Source organism: Lontra canadensis, unplaced genomic scaffold (genome assembly GCF_010015895.1).
Source record: "Lontra canadensis isolate GAN:19392208 unplaced genomic scaffold, GSC_riverotter_1.0 scaffold74, whole genome shotgun sequence".
In the NCBI taxonomy this organism is placed as follows: Eukaryota; Metazoa; Chordata; class Mammalia; order Carnivora; family Mustelidae; genus Lontra; species Lontra canadensis.
This window is the reverse complement of record NW_022631068.1, coordinates 8,050,178-8,068,095: the sequence shown is the minus strand read 5'-3', so window position 1 is coordinate 8,068,095 and position 17,918 is coordinate 8,050,178. Positions and strand designations below refer to the sequence as shown.

The following is a 17,918-nucleotide window of genomic DNA, read 5'->3' as shown; positions in this document are numbered from 1 at the left end:
TTTAGGTTACCCTCCTACCCACCCCCCAAGTCTCCATTTCATGGGTACACACTCTTGCTCCTCATATGGTATGTTTTGGATCTGGTCTTCTGCTATGAATATTATCTAGGCTGTCAAAATATTTCTGAAAGTGTAACACTCAAGAGTCAATACAACATTTGTGCTCACTCACTCCCTCCCACACACATGTGCACACAAAAATATGCACACACATTCCTTTCTCTGTCTCAACAGAAAGGCATTCTTTGCTCTCTCTGCATGGTTGTATATGGCCCACCCCATAACCTCTGAGTTTACTTACTTAAGTCTAGTTCCAGCTACCCAGGGAGACTGATTAGACGCCTCTTGATTACAATTCCAAAAGGGAAATTCCATTTGATTTGGTTTTGTCTTGGTGATCACCTCTGACCTATTAACTGTGAGTGATGTTGGGAGTCACATGAAAGAAGCATGACCTCTTGAGACCACTTCTACAGGTAAGTGTTAGGCGGCAAGCAGCCCAAAGGAAGCAGGGTTAGGAGGAGCAGGACGTTCAGACGGATGGCATCTACAACACAGTGTGCTGTTCAGACTCAGATAATACTTCTAAATTTGCCATCAGTCAATATTTTTTAATATTCTAAAATAAGACGCTTTTTCTTTGACGGTTTATTAGTATCTCTTCTTTTCAAAATGAGATACACAGCCTGCTTCACCTTCAGGGAACCATGATTTTTATATATCTCTTTCTAAGTAATCAACAAAAATTAGTATCTCTAATGTCATATCCTTCTGAGACATTGCCTATTGTTAGAATTTACTGAGTTTTCTATTCTGACTTCGTGTACATTCTACAAGTTACACATTTTAAACAAGTTTTCAAACTCTGGATAAAACACTGAAATTGATCTTCTGTTATGAAGATTATCTAGGCTGCTTTGTGATCAGATAACTAACGTGAAAAGGTGTGGCTACTGGGTGAGACCAGTCGAGTAAATTCCACCTAACACAACTCTCTTCAACTCATGTAGGCCCTTTGAGCAACCGTTTCCTATTAAACAGTGATAATCATAACTGTTTATAAGACAACAGTGAGGGTGAAATGGGAAAATATATATAAAGCATCTGGCAGAGCCTCTAAGTGTGCAACAAATAGTAGCTTGTTTCTACTTAAAGTATCTTTCTTTTTCCTTTGAGAGGCAATTTCAAATCATATAGCTTTTCATACTGCATAGAAATCTATCTCACAATACACTTTCTTTAAAAAAACACAATCCAACACTAATAAGATTAGATTAATTCTACTTATATTGTCAATAAAATTACCCCAGTCTTCACCATCCCCACCATTACCACCTTAAGTTTTGATAGTATTACATACCGCCCACTGAAATCAGTATTACTGCATATGTCTGTTGACCGGCAGACTCGCTGGGGTCTATCTTACTAGGATAATGGGGAAAATTCTACAGATATGTAAACATTCTGTGATCTGCAGACAAGCAACATAGCATTACGATCACTAGCGAACTTGTTAGAAATGCACAATTTCCAACCCCACCATAGATTTACTGTATACAAACCTGCATTTCAGTAAGATTCTGAGCCCTTCAAGAGTCAGTAAGAAGAGAAGTGAATTAATGCATTTTGAATGACCCGATTTTTGTGAAATTTCTGAGTGGAGTTTGACACTCTGGGAAAAAAAAAAAAAAAGAACTGAGAAAATGAAAGGAAATCCAGTCTTACCTTTGTCTCTGACCTATTTCCAGAAGCTTCTCAACATCAGTTTTGGAAGATCTCTCATCATTTTTCAAAGACTGGTAAGAAAAGTGGGAAAAGAAAAAATCTTATTCAAGTGATAAATTGGGGCTCACTTTACTTTTGTCTCTATGGCACAGGTGTGACTGCTCTTCTGTCCTGAAACAAGAAGGTGCAAATGACGCACGGTGTTCATCAGGGCTCTAAGGACGCCCACAGGAATTTATGACACCAAGCACAGGTGCTACCCAGTGGTGAAAGGGAATAAACTGAGCCTCAGCCCTTAGAGGTCCGGTGGAGGGGAAAACGCTCTCCAATACCTAGGTCTCTTTACAAATGAGTATAAAACACATCTTCCGCTCTCCAGGTGAAGTTTCATTGTGTTCTCTGCAGGCATGTCAAGCCAGCTCTGGCATCGTTTCTACAAATTCACACGGACATAAAAGACCTTTCTGAATCTGCTAAGTAATGACATAATTCACGATCAAAGAAGCCCAAAAGCATGTACCTGTTTGGTCTTATCTATTTATTATTAATGAGTAATGCAGCAGAATACACAGAAAAACTAAGGCTATGTAAAACTGTAACTGCTCTGACAAGATATATAGGGGTATAAAGGGGGAAAAATAAAGTATCATCTCAGTCCTTAGTGTTTATTTACTCTGGCAAATTCAACATCCACAGACCGTGACTTCAAGCAGAAAAGCGCACTGAGCTATTCTCATTACAGAATCCCTCCTATTAAGTCTTCCCTAAGAACTTTCTTATTTGTACTCAATAAACTATTTAACAGGGTAACCTTTCTTGATATTAGACGTTGAAACTGAGGAGGAGTGATATTGTTTGCAGGAAAAGCAGCTGTGGCAGGCAGAAAATTGACAATCTTAGGAATGGCAAATACTTTGTTTACTTAATATCTATTTAACAAATACCTATCATGAATTATGCAAAGTCCTGTGCAGAGGCACAGTGTCTGCCTTCACAAATTTTATAGTCTAATGCTAAAATCAGTCAACTTTCATACAGTGAAATCAGCATTCTGATTGGGATGTGATGGGCTGAATTGTATGAGAGAAACTTCTTTCTGGCAGCCTGGGTGGCTCAGTTAAGCACCTGCCTTTGGCTCAGATCATGATACTGGGGTCCTGAGATCAAGCCCCGCATCTATAGCCTGGAGCAGGTCACGGAATCTGCTCTTTGACTTCCTTAGGTGAAGATCAGGGATGATCTTCTGTCTACTTTAGACAGTTACTGGAAAGCTCAGAGGACAAAACAGATGTGGAAAAACAGTTGATGAAAAGTACATTAAAACATGCCTATTCATTTATTGACCATCTGTTATATTCTGGGCATTCTGAAGGAAACTATGATCAAGCAGATGACTGTCTTCAAGAAATTTAAAATAAAAAAAACCAAACAAATGAAAAAGAACATGAGCTGCAGAAATGGAAAGTGCAGGTACAGACAGGAGTCAGCAAGATATATCTCAGTAGGAGAGCCATCGTGTTCTTAATTATCATTTACCCAGAAATGTCCAGGGAAGTGGAGTATACTTGGAAAATATTCTAAGTTCCTATAAGGATGTTAAAGGTTGAGACACCTACTAACTGATCAACATAATACTTATTGGTTGACCTGTGTTACCATCCATTACCACCCCATCCTGGGGCTATGGTTACAGAGAAAAGATTACAAGACTTTCAAAGCTCCTATCTTCATGAAGTCCCACTAGAAGAATAGTGTAGAATGGGCTATGTAGTATTTACTGTGAGTTTAAAACCTAGAAGCAGTATTTATCAGATATATGACCAGGCACTTCCTTGGCCTATTTGAGACTTGTTTCCTCAGTTTATGAGTAAAATTTTGTGAAGAGGCTGCTAAGAGGATTTAATAAGATAAAAAATGAAAAATACCTTGTACACTGGCTGACAGGAAATGGAAATAGGAAATAATTACCCTGGGAAATAATTCCCTGACAGGAAATGGAAATAGGAAATAATTACCCTTTTAAGAAACATGATTCTATGAAATTATACATTCTTATCAAGCAATTTTTCAGAATGTGACTGGGTGTCTTAACTTAGGCTACCAGTGAGACACTGTGTCCTGGTCACACATGGGCATCTCACCATATGCATGACAGAGTTTTGAAGTGCCAGTTGTTTCCTGAGTCTGAGAAGATGCAGGTGTACTGAACATTTTTTGCAGCCTCATATAATTGGTGAATTTCTACATAATGATAAGGTGCAACTCTGGTGTCAGCTTCCTACAGAAATTTCACTTAGTTCCCTTTTCATCCAAGTCAGGGCTTCCCTAACGTTCTATATATTCTTACATCGCAGCACTGTCCTTACCCTGCTGCCTGTCTCTGTACTTTAATGGAATATGGGTGGTTTTTCTGCTCTTATTTTTATGTCCTCAAGTTGCAACATAACTTCTAGAACAAGAGCTTGGGCACTGGGCTCCTACACCTGCGCTGTCACCTAATTCTCTCTGTGTCCCCTATAGCTGCTTAACCTTTCTCTAGGTCTTGTTTTCTTACCTACAGGATGAAACTACTAGTAACCAGAGCAGTCTTTATGTAAAAAATAAAGATTGTACAAAGAATACCTAACACAAGGCCTTGACCATTTTCAATAAACTGTTGTGGCTATGGACACCATCATCATCATTATCATCACCTTCAAGGAAAAGAAAGCTAAGGACAACACTGGCTCCACATGGTTCAGAAACATGGTTTTGTGCAGTAACTAATTCATAAGCCCTGAAGCCAGATTTCCTGTATTTAAACTCTGGTTTCTTTTGTGACATTCAACTTATCTTTTCTAAGCATAATCCCTCATGTATAATAAGAAAAAAATCACATCAATAGTACCTGTCTTACAGATAGACACATTATGAAAATTAAAATTACGTCCTCAAAAAATTCACTGTTTACTCAAATATCAAAATATCAGATATTTCAGAAAATTCATCTTATCAGATATAGACCTAGTTTTTGGTTGAGATTTCATGGGAGTATTAATACATTTTCATAGATGACTCTTGACTTTCTAAGACATTTTCCCATTTTAGCAATGAGGATTACTAAAGATTCTTGAGAATTATCCTTTGTGGAATTAAAAATTCTCTTCTAGAGATCATTCCTATTTTCAACACAGGGGTCAAATTGATCTTAGAAGCTATGAGAGACTGATGGCCTTGCCAAGTACATAATTTTCTCCTTTCTGAATTTGCAAACCACAGATTCCCACACTGCATTTCAAATGACATTTCTTTTCAAAGCTCATATATAATAAATAACTCCCTTGGTCAAACCCCGAAACATATTCAAAACTGGTTAAAAAATGCAGGAGTCTTTAATGCTAATCCACCGAGACAAACCGGGTGACTTCTCATCCTTTGCTGCCTGGAAAATTAGTTTTCGTCTCACCTGAAGGTTGACTTTAATTCCATCAAGTTCTCTTGATGTCTTTGTCAGCTGATGGAGGATGTTGGTTCGCTCCTTAAAGACTTCTTTCAGCTGCTTTTCTAGCTCTTCATAGTCCTGTCTAACACAGAAAAAAATCGCATGAGAGCCCTTCAAAAAGTTCCACTGGGGTTCAGCCTCTTTAAACACTATCACAGGTGCTTGCATTTCAAGCAAAATCTAGATCATTGAAACCCTAATTACTAGGATGTTTTGTTTTTCCTCTTCCACCTAAAAGGAGAAAATTGAAAACAAAGCAGTCTTACAACAAAGGTTTTATTTTGCATTAAGGGTTCTCTAAACCACAGAGAAATTCCTGAACAATACTGTCTTTGACAGGTTGAAGATGGCTCATTAGGTACCTCTCGGAAACAGATATTTTCCATGACATCACCACACTTCTTCCTAAGGTCTTTGACATCTCACAACATGAGATATGACCTGAACCAATGTATTTCAAATATTTAGACAGGTTCTGACACTGGGGAGACATACTTGTGGGTAGAGTCAGGGCAGAACGTGGGGTTCTTACTTCATCTCTGTAGGTAGGGAGGAAGCCCAGAGAAAAGACAGCCCTTCCCAAACATGTCTAAGAATCTCTATTGCTATTAAAGAGGTAATGGAAAAAAAAAACAAAAAAACACAAAGTATCTATGAAATCAGTAAATAAATACAGTAATTAGAGTAAAATTTGAACAGACTTGTTAACAAGTTTCATGAAGGAAAGACATTTAACTCCATATCATCTATACATATTGTTTTCTTACTTTTCTCCTATGGTCTTTGTAAGACCAGTACTGTAATTCTCATTTTGTAAACATAAAATAATTGAGCTCAGAAGGATCGAGTTACTACCCTAAGATCTTATTCAAGGAATAAATGGGCAAGTAGTTTGTGTTTGTGTATATTTATGTATGCTATGGCAAGTGTGTGTGTGCATACAGGGAAAATGTAGACAAGGAAAATGATTGCTCTACTTGCATTTCTTCCCTTAGGGATCATCTGAGTATGCCTTCTACCCATTCATATTTTGGGTTAGTTTTTGTGACAGCTTGCTGGGGCTGCTGTCACAAAGTAGTACAGAATGGGTGGCTCAAACAACAGAAATTTTTTTATGTTACAAATCTAGAGGCTAGAAACTCAAAATCAAGCTGTTGGTAGAGTTGTTTCCTTATGAGGCCTGTGAGGGAAAATTCTGTCTCAGGCCTTGCTCTTTTGGCTTGCAGGTCATATCTTCCCCTACATGTCTTTACATGGTTTTCTCTGTGTGACTCTGTGACTAATCTTCCCTTTTTATAAGGACTCCACTCATATTAGTTTAGAGCCCATTCTAGTGACCTATTTTAACATGGTAGCTTCTATCAATACCCATCCCCAGATGATGTTATATCTAAGGGGTGGGGGAACTTCAACATATGAATTTTGGGGGGTACACCTCAACCCATAACAGTTATTTCATCTATTGATTTAAAGAAGCTCCTGTCCAGTAAGGTTTTTAACTGTCATTATAGTGAAGATATTTTCCAAATCTGTTATAGATTTTTACATTTACTAACTCTGCAATTTCTTTTTAAATATACATGGGGATAAGTCTTTTCCTTTATGGTGTCTGTACTGCTCTTGCACAAATAGATCTTCTACATGCCAATACTGTTCTTTAAAAGTGGTTGTGAAGATACATTGGGTAATTGTTGCTAAACTACAAAATTAATTTTGGAATATATTGTATTTATGTATTTTTCATGTATGTATATATTAAAAGATGGCAATATAATTTAGATAAGCATAGCCAATTGTATTAGCACAATTGTGACAATCCTTTCTCCACTGATTTTGAAATGAGGTTTTCTGATGTACCAAATTCCTTTTTACTGTATGTTTTGGGACCTCTATTAGGATGTACTGATGAATTGGTTGCAACACTAAATCATGGATTAATTATTACAGCTGTGTGCTACAATTTGTTACTTCCTATATTTTGTTTTTATTCATAGTTTTATTGATAAATTTTCTGTATCTGTGTATTCAGTGAATTTTAGAATCAGTTTGTCCATTTCATAAAAACTCCTATAGGGAATTTAATTGAAACTGCATTCATATTATAGTTATATTTAAGGAAATGCATAACAAAAGGGTAGCTTTCAATCCAAAGACAGATGGTTTCATATATTATTTTAGGACTTTTATATGATTCAGCAATGCTTAAAGTTACTTCAAAGTAACTTTTGCTCATTTCATGTTGGACTTATTGCTGTTAATGTGGTGGATTTTTCCACTCCACTGCCTACATGAATGTTGCTGGCTTCTTTTAACGCTATTGACTAAGTTGATCTTGATTCCAGGTATCTTATTAAAGAAGAGTAGTATTAAACAAAGTAACTATAACAAGTAGTTGCTAGTTGATTTGTTTGGCTTTTTCAAGTGGACAGCAATATTTTCTTTCAATAATACCATCTCTTATTCCAATAACTCTTATTTTTTTCCTCTTTGCTAATTATACTGGCTAAGACCTCCTAAACAATGCCAGGTAGAGAAAATGATAGTAGATCATCTAATTTGTTTGTGACTTTACGATAGCTATATTAATTATGTTTCATCAGTGAGTAAATGTATGTGAACACTTGCTGTAATTTTCAGCTGATACTACTGTTTTCAGGTCATTCTTTTTAAAATAAGAATTCTGCTGAGTTGTAGCACTTATGCAGAAAAGAACTACACAGTCCCCAGGACACATTTCATGAACTCTCATAAAGTGAACATAGAGGAAATTTTAAAAATGAACCATGTACCCTAGATGACAATTCTTTGACTTCACCCATTTATTACGTTCACTCTCTTCCTCAAATATAACCAATATTTTTATTTCTACTACTTCATAATCACTTGCCTATGTTTGAAATTTATGCAAATGTTGAATGCCTGTTATTTGATTTGTTTTATACAACATGGAATTTGTGAAACTCGTCCATATTATGTGGAGAAATAGTGTGTTAGTTTTTATCACTGCATAGTATAGTAATGAGTAATTATATTGCAATGCATCTATTCTAATACCAACAGACACCTTTTTCCCCAAGTTTTGACTGTTATGAATATGAATATTTCATAGGCCTTGTATTTAACATACAAATACATGTATGCCAAGTACATAACTAAGAAAGAATTGCTTCATTATAGAAAATACATTTTCAGCTTCAGTAAATACTGCCAGAGAATTTTCCAAATCAGCTATATCATAGAAGAGGTGAAGAATTTCAATTGCTTCAAAGTCTTATAAACTGTGGTATTGTCAGTATTTTTAAATTTTCAGTCACTCTACTGGTTGTACAATAGTACTACATTTTTAGCTGTAATTTATATTTTACTGGTGATCCAAAGTGAGTACCTTACAAAAAATGATATTTAAATATGATATTTTAAAAAATACTTTATTTGAAAGAGAATGAGTGAGAGAGCACACAAGCAGGGAGAGGAGTCAAGGGAAAGAGAGAAGCAGACTTCCCACTAAGCAGGGAACCCAACCTGGAGCTCAAACCCAGGATCCAGGGATCATGTCTTGAGCCAAAGGCAGATGCTTAGCTGACTCAGCCACCCAGGAGCCTTAAATATTATTTTTTTATAAAATGCCTGCTCATGCCTTTTGCTTTTTGTGCATTGGTTTGCCCATTGCTTATTATTTATTTGTAGGTGATATTTATATAGTCCACACATGAGCTCTTTGATGGTTAAGTGTATTGAAAACATAATTATCTCCTGCTGTTGGAATTTTAAATATCTTAATGGTGTCTTCTGATGAATACACATTAATAATATAAGTATAGATAAAATTATTCATCTTTTATATTCAGAGTTGTTCACTGAGTTGTACCACTTAAATTTGTAATTGTATGAAAAATATTTTTATCTGATTATAAATATTATATCTTGCAAACATTTAAAATGATGTATTGCTAGCATATTAAAACATGGATTTTTGTATGATTTTGCATTCAGCAAATTATCAACTATAAAAATTATTTGTGGAGAATTTTGTATTTTCTTACAAGTGTAATCATATTGTCTGCAAAAGTATTTTTTATTTTTTCAATCCTTAAGTCTTTATTTAAATTCTTTATCTTACTTTGCTATCAAGGACCAAGGACTGTTCTACAATGTTCAGTAAAATGTATAATAAACACATCCTTTGTTTATTCCAAATTGCAGGGATAGAGACACCTTTTTCTTATTCCAGACTGCAGGGGGAAAAACTTTCAAGACCACAAATATGGTATTTCTGATAGGCTTTTATGGTTAACTTTTCAATTTTTTAAAATCAGATATAAAAAATGTTTTCTTTTATTTCTGGTTTCTAAATCTGTTCAGTTTTAATCATGAGTGGGATCTGAATGATGTCCAATATTTTAGGTTTTTTTTTCTTTTTTTTTTCATTGTGGTGTATGTTATTTGCTTACAACTCTTCTGTTCCTCCAACCCTTGGCCACATTACACATATAGGCAGAAGAGAACCCCCCACACCATTCATTTGGTCATGTGACACTTCAACGGAATATTAATGGGCAGGACATGTTGAAGACTGTAAATGTTGTCTGTCTAATTTGGCTTAGTTTCTCATTCTCCTGCTAATGGCCCCATGAAGAAATTCCCCCAGATAACTCCCGCAACTTCAGGCTTCTTCAGAAAGAAAACATATACAGCAAACCTGAATTTGATTCATACTCTGAAGCAGACACACCCTAGTGATGCTTCAACATGAGTTGAAAACTAAATTTGATTGTAAGCCATCAATCAGACTTTCAGAGTAATTTGTAATGTAACAGTGTCACAGGAAAAACTGGTCTCACAAATGTATCCACTAGGATGATCACATACATTTTTTTCTTTTACACTATTGATGTGCTGGATTATATGGATTAATTTCCTATATGATTAATGACTACATTAAATCAAAATCTCATTACTGTGATCAATCATTTTGTTTGTTATATACAATTCTGTTAGATTCAGTTGGTTACTATTTTGTTTAGGATTTTTACAGTTATTGTCATGGGAGAAATTTAGTTAAAATGTCCTTTGTCCTCAAGTCCATATAAAGCTTCGTATCTAGATTATGTTTAGCTCATAAAAAATTGGGACATGTGCCTTCTTTTCCTATTACCTGAAAGAATTTGTGTGAGATTGGCAATATTTCTCACCTGAATGAGTAGAATTGACATGTAAACCATCTGGTTTGCAGTTTCCTTTGTGAGAAGGTCGTTATTTACAGATTTAATGCTTTAAGCGATATGGACTGTTCAGTTATCCTTAACTGTCCCTATGTCAATATTAGTAATACTCATTATTTTTAGAAATTTGTCCATTTCATTGTCACTCATTTATTTCATGATTCTTAATGTCATAAATTTGGCCTAAGCTCATCTGCGCTTGGCTCCTTCATGCTGGTCTTGCTTTTGCTTCTGTGATCATTTCCTGGTCAATTAAATGGCTCTGTTTCTGTGGTTGACTCACTATCAGTTGTGAGTGAAGATAATGTCTCATATGTCCCTCATCACCAAGAGAGTTAGCCTGTGCTTATTCATATTCCAGTTGGTTAGGGTGCTAAGAAAATCAGCAAAAATAAAGGAGTATTTTCAGATTTAGGCTTCGGAGTGGTATGACATATCATCTGCCATACTGCTTCTGTCACAAAGCAGGTCACAAGTCCAGGACACATTCAAGAGGCAGAGAAATACACTTCATTTCTTCATGGGAAAATGTTCAAAATCATATTGTAAATGAGTGTACAAGAATGGTGGTGCTCGTATTTCTAAATAATCTACTGCATAGCCTCTGTTGTTAACTTCTTAGTACTTCATTTCTCAGAGATTAGTCCTTTGAGTACTTGCCACCTTGTGCACTAGTGATTCTCCAGTGCCTTCAAAGGGATTTGACATTTTGTTCAGTTTTCCCATTGGTGTCAATGTTGACAATAAACATGTTCAATTTCACTCAAGATGGGAGTTCGGGGGCCATTATTTAGCTAATTATTTTCTTTAGTTCTCAAAGACAATCAGCTGTTTGATTCAATCTCATCTCTTCTCTAACTCTGAATATTTGAACACTTTTACTTGTAACTACTGTCCTAGCTCAAGTCCTCATTATCTATTTATAGCACTATATATTAATTGATTTCTTTTCTCAATCCATTTAATGCACTGCTCTCAAATCAGGTTTTCTGAACTTACAGTTCTATTGGCATCAACTTATCACTTAAAATATTGGTGCTTTTTGGTTTTGTCAAGGTCAAGGCCATCTTCCCTCTGGCTTGAAATGACCTTTATTCTCCTTCTGTTTTCTCTGCTCAGTTTCTGTATCTTTCCTCTTATGTGTGCCATATTTAATTATCAACCAAAGAATATTTCTCAAAAATCTTTAAATGTAGTTTTGTCTATTTTCATTTCCATGAATTAACTGAAACTGAAATTAAAATGAATTTAAAGATTCTCACATCAACCTGGAGTGCCTTCACCTACTCTTGTCAATCTAGATAGAAAAATAATCTCGGAGCGCCTGGGTGGCTCAGTGGGGTAAAGCCTCTGCCTTCTGCTCAGGTCATGATCCCAGGGTCTTGGGATCGAGCCCCACATCGGGCTCTCTGCTCAGCAGGGAGCCTGCTTCCTCCTCTCTCTCTCTGCCTGCCTCTCTGCCTACTTGTGATCTGTCAAATAAATAAAATCTTAAAAAAAAAAAAAATTAAAAAAAAAATAATAATCTCATCTCCCTTTCTCCATGAAGTCACCTCTTAGAGCTATATAGTTCCTTTCTTTTCAGAATTTGTCATGTCATATATTTTATCCACTCCTTCATTTTGAAATTAATTATCAGATAGTATTTTAATGAATAATTATACACTAGTCTGTATAGAATAATGAATGCTTAGAACTATGTATCTCTTCCTTTTTCTACTAATACTTATTTAATTTAATGATGATCCTAAGTCAGGCCAGTGGGAGCTCCTACAAACTGGTTTCTATGTCCTGAGACTTGTCCTCACCATTCTTCAAATCCTTCCTTACACTTTTTGCTCCTTTGCTGTCCTGTCAGAATGAATATTTCTCACTTTTTTCTAAATGCAAAAATTATAGAAATAAAGCTTATCTTGGAGTAATGTTTTAATGTTTCCAATTTACTTTGTTTTTAAGCTTTTGTTTTAAATGAAAAGGTCTTCCAGAGTGTGTCCAATGTCTTCAGATTTAAGCCTCATAAAATTCAAAGATCTGGACTAGTGTCATAAGATCTTAAGGTTTGCTTTTCCCACAGAAATATAACAAAAATAATAATTGCAGAAATGCAAACTTCTGTTCAACAGGTTTGCAGTGTTTCTACCTACATTTAAAGAACCACTTATTATGGCAGCCATAACCATAGTTTCCTGTCATTTATTCTTTTTTTTTTTTAGATTTTATTTATTTATTTATTTGACAGAGAGAGAGAGAGACAGCTAGAGCAAGAACAGAAGCAGGGGGAGTTGGAGAGGGAGAGGGGAAAGCCGGCTTCCCGCTGAGCAGGGAGCCTGATGTGGGGCTTGATTCCAGAACCCTGGGATCATGACCTGAGCCAAAGGCAGACGCTTAACTGACTGACCCACCCAGAGACCCCCTGTCATTTATGCTTAAAAAAACACTATCCAGTATTTATTATATACAAGTATATATCAGACACAGGCAGATGTTTTACATAGATGATTAATTCTCATAATTTCCCAGAAATGTAAGTGATATTATATTCATTTCACAAGCAAGAAAGCACGGGTTCAGAATAATTTCTCCAAGGTCACAGTAAATGACTGGTATTCCACCCTGGATACCTTTGATGACAAAATATCACATTATATGGTCTCTATAATAAATTATGGACCCTGTAAATATTTTCTTGGTTCCTCCTACATGTAGGAATCTTTGAGGGGAAAAAAGAAAACAACATTAGCAATACATTATCCCTAGTCCTGTAGCATGTAATATACAGGAAAGAAGAACCCACGTCATGATGAGGATAGCATATGACAAAATGTGACAGGAGTAAGGCATTAAGAGAGATCAACTTCAGGTTAAACAATTATGGAAAATTGCACGGAAAAAACATATTTGTTTTGGGCCTTGAATGACACATAGGATTATTAAATGCAATCAAGGGAAAGGTATCCTAAGCAGAGAGAATGATATAGGTAATGACAATGTATAAGGGAAGTGCTGAGTGTATATATATTATAAACCAGGAAACAACATAGTCTAAAGTGCATATAGGGTACTCACTGAACTACTGGGTAAAACCTGAAGAAATTGGTAAAATTCAAATATCAAAACTCTTAAACACCATGCTCAGGAGATTTAACTACTTTCTATAGGAGATTTATTTCTCTGTGAAATGCCAAGAAATATGTATTTAGGAATATATATAGTCAGATTAATAACTCAAAAGTATATCAAAAGGAAGAAAGATTTAAATTATTCTCCCTGCAGTTGTCAAAGCTGTTCCAAAGTGTATATTGTTATATTTCACAGGCAAGCAGATTGAATAAAAATGACTTTTACTTGGCTTGGGCAAGATATTAAGTTGGTGGCCATGGGGGGTTGCAGCATGGGAAACATTTGCAATGTCTGCCCTCAGGAAATTCAGAAGAACTATGAAACTCCTCTGAATCTTGGCAGAAAGGTCATGGACTATTTTGTTAAAAGACCTTTGTATTACCTAAAGGCACTCTTTCCCTTTTCTTTTTATCAGACTCAACAGTCCATGTGACCACCAGGATGTTTGCAAGGTAATTTTCTTTCAAGGTCTACCAGTGCGAACGAAGGGAAGCCAAAGCTGACTATAGATGTGTGGCAGAATTCATTCTGTGCCCCTGTGTAAAAGACAGCTAGAAAATCATCCTTTGGGAGAAAGAGGGTCTCACATATAAATACAGTCAAAACCTGAAGTATCACAAGCCTTTTGGCTAGAGTATTTTAAACTAAAAAAAAAAAAAAAAAAAACAACTCCCAACAATCCTACACTTGAGAATGTATTCATAGAAATAAAAGTCCCGGGCCTTGCAAACATAAATTTAAAGGTGCATTAATCATAAATATCTGGAAACAAAATAAGAGTTCTGGATAAATCATGTTATATACACTGACAAGGACTCTCCCTGATCAAACTTTAGTCAAGTTCCTCAGCATCTGCCAGGACCATAGCACCAAGTTGTAGCAGGAATCTTGCTTAGCTTAGTTTATTATTTTATTATTTTAGTATATTATTTTTTGCTTAGTTTAGCCAGAACTCCCACCTCCAATATCTGGGCATCTTGAATATCAGATCCAAGTCCTCACCCTCCATCATTTTCCAGGTAATATCTGACATTTTCAGTCTGCTTTCAGTAAGAATCCTGGGTTGGCCAGAGCCCTCCCATATTCCTAATGTTTCTTCTTCATCATTTTCCATCCATTGACCTCACCCCACTCCTTAGCTGGAAATCCCTATTTGTCCATGCTGTATGTAAAGCTGAGCTCAGTTCTATACAGAGATCTCTTTTTCCTCAACTGCAATAGTCCCTGAGTAAAAATCTGTTTTTTTTTTTTGTTTTTTTTTTTTATTGCTTCAACTACTGTCTGGCTCTGATTTTCTTTGACAACATGATACACTATATTATTTTAAGGTTAAGTTACACATCAATTAGAGCCATGAGGTATGTTTAAGTAATAAGAGGAAAAATTAAAAGTGTGATGCATTTATATAACACTAGTAACAATGAATCATGCTCTGTGAATGTACAAATATGTGTTTGTGTCTGAATGTGCCTATATAGATAGGATCATGTTAGTAAGCATACAAATTTGAAATCAAAAAGGTTAAGAGTCGGCAGAGGAGGGTTGCAGGGAGAGGAAATTTATGAAAGGAAGGTATGAGCAAACAAAGAAAAGAAGAAGATAGACTTTGTTGTTTTTATATAAAATTATGCATGTGTGTGCATGTGCATAAAGACCTCAAATTAAAAGTGTTACATAAGAAGTTTTAAAAATCCCTAAATTTACCCAAATAAACACATTCAAGTCCACATATACTGACTTAGACATCACCATTCACTATCACCCCTCATAGCAATGCAGGCACTGCATGAATCCTGTGACGGCTGTACTTAGAAAAGAAAACCCTTATTAGAGCAATACTTTCTGGATTGAAAACATGGAAGAATAAAAAAAAAAAAGACAAATAGTAGAGAAATATCAGAGTCATGGTGCATATTGTAGCCATTCATTAGATAAGATATAAAACTTGAAAATCAAAATTTGATTTCCAGATATTGTCACTAACCTGCTAGTGAGACATTAGGAAATCATTATAACTCTCTGGCCTCAGCCTCCATATCTGTGAAATAGATTGTATTTCACAAGTTGATAAAAATTTACAAAGTCAATAATAAGAGGCTTAATTTTCCCTGTTGAAAATAAGGGGAAAAGAAGTTTCTCCCTCTTTCTCAGGGCCTTTACTTTAGAAAACTTTGAAGCTCTTTCTTTCTTTGAAATATATGTAATTCTTCATATAATAAAAAAGCCACTTGCCAGCTTTGAGACCTAAGAATATTTTTCTCATTTGACCTGGGAACCATCTCTTGGAAATGTCATCATCAAGAAAAATAGCACCCTTCTGCATAGTGAAGGAAATAATCAACAACACTAAAAGGCAACCTGCTGAATGGTAATGATTTTTGCAAATGATACATCCAATAAAGGATTAATATCCAAAATACATAATTAACTTATAAAACTCAATATCCCCAAAATGAAGAATCAATTAAGAAATAGAAAACATTTTTCCAAAGAAGACATACAGCTGGTCAACACGTGAAAAGATGTTCAACATCACAATCAAGGAAATGCAAATCAAAACTACAATGAGGCATCATCTCACACCTGTCAGAATGAGTAAAATCAACACAAGAAACAACAGGTGTTGGTGAGGATATGGACAAAGGGAAACACTCATGCATTATTTGTGAGAATGCAGTGTCCCTCAGAATGTAAACATCATGCCATACTGGAAATAATTTATTGAAAGAAACAACCTTCTCCTTTCCCAGGGACAACACAGTCCTAAATACAAGCCAACTGGTTCATCTGATGTTCCAACAAAGAAAAAGCAATTGTTTCCAATCCTGAGAAAAGGGGAAACAAAATATTTCTATTGGACTGAGAGACATGCCATTTATACAGAATATTCAGGAACATTTAGGGTTAATTTTGTATTACATTCTGACTTTAGAGTTTGAATGCCATTCAGCACTGTAATGGATCATAAGCAATGGCTCTTATAAATTTTTGTGGATTATCAGCCTTACCGATAGTCTTTTTTTTTTTTTTTCAAAGATTCTATTTATTTGAGAGACACAGATCACAGGTAGGCAGAGAGGCAGGCAGAGAGAGAGGAGGAAGCAGGCTCTCTGCTGAGCAGAGAGCCCGATGCGGGGCTCGATCCCAGGATACTGGGATCATGACCTGAGCCAAAGGCAGAGCCACCCAGGCGCCCCCAGCCTCACTGACAGTCTTAACAAAAATATGAACACTCATCCTAGAATAATTTCCACACACTTACAAATTAACAAATCTACATAGTATTTCTAAGGGCATAAGAACTCTTTGTAGGAAATGGACACTAATGTCAGTGCAGACATTAGGCATAGTCTGCATAGAGAACCTCTGCTCTAGAAGGAAGGGACATTTGGGATATTTAAACTTTTTTTTTTTTTTTCCAAAACTGTCTTCAGATAAAAGGTGGTTCTTAAAGGCAGTGAGGACTTAGGGCAAAACTGTTTACAAATATTTTGTCAATGGTAGGTTCAAAAAGGTATTAATCTCTGCAGGGTCTAGAAATACATGCTGTGCAGGGAGAATGTATCCAAGGAGAAGAGATTTATTTATTTATTTAGAGAAGAGAAAGAGAATACAAGCCAGACTAGGAGAGGGAGAATTTCAAGCCAACCCTGCACTGAGCGTATAGCCCACACTGGGATTTGATCTCATGACCATGAGATCATGACCTGAGCTGAGATCAAGAGTCAGATGCTTGGGGCACCTGGGTGGCTCAGTGGGTTAAAGCCTCTGCCTTCCACTCAGGTCATGATCCCAGGGTCCTGGGATCAAGCCCCGCATCAGGCTCTCTGCTCAGCAGGGAGCCTGCTTCCTCCTCTCTCTCTCTCTGCTTGCCTCTCTGCCTGCTTGTGATCTCTCTCTGTCAAATAAATAAACAAAATCTTTAAAAAAAAAAAAAGAGTCAGATGCTTAACAGACTGAGCCATCCATTTGCCCCTGCCTTGATTGTTTAAATGGGCATACAGTGAAATATAATAAATGCTCTTCCCTTTTCAGTGCTTATGGTGAAAGACGTTAACAACTATCTAGTCAGGGAGAAAAAAAAATAAATAAATCACTAGATGTTAAGTGCAGTTGAAATTGTAGCTTGCCTTTAAAGAGTATGAAGCTATTTTATACTCTTTTGATACCTGACCCTCAAAAATAATAGCATTCTTCTTTATTCAAGCTGATTAAGCACACTGTGTGTGTGTGTGTGTGTGTGTGTGTGTGTACGTGCCCGTGTGCATGTTTAGGCAGTTGTGAGCGAGGTCTGAAAATCAGAAATGGTTAAAACATAGTTCCTGCTTTCATAGTGTTCTTAGTTAAATATATATATATATATATATATA

The 17,918-nt window shown here is 35.9% G+C and overlaps 1 protein-coding gene across 1 annotated transcript in view; it reads right to left on the bottom strand.

Moving 5' to 3' along the window:
* Window positions 1–17,918, bottom strand: part of LUZP2 (leucine zipper protein 2) — a 466,130-nt gene that overhangs the window by 246,880 nt on the left and 201,332 nt on the right. Inside the window, exons 2-3 of the mRNA XM_032881225.1 lie at window positions 5,171–5,284; window positions 1,726–1,796 (exon numbers count right to left, since the gene is read on the bottom strand). The gene's annotated coding sequence lies outside the window, so the exon portion shown is untranslated. The remainder of the gene's footprint in view (window positions 1–1,725; window positions 1,797–5,170; window positions 5,285–17,918) is intronic.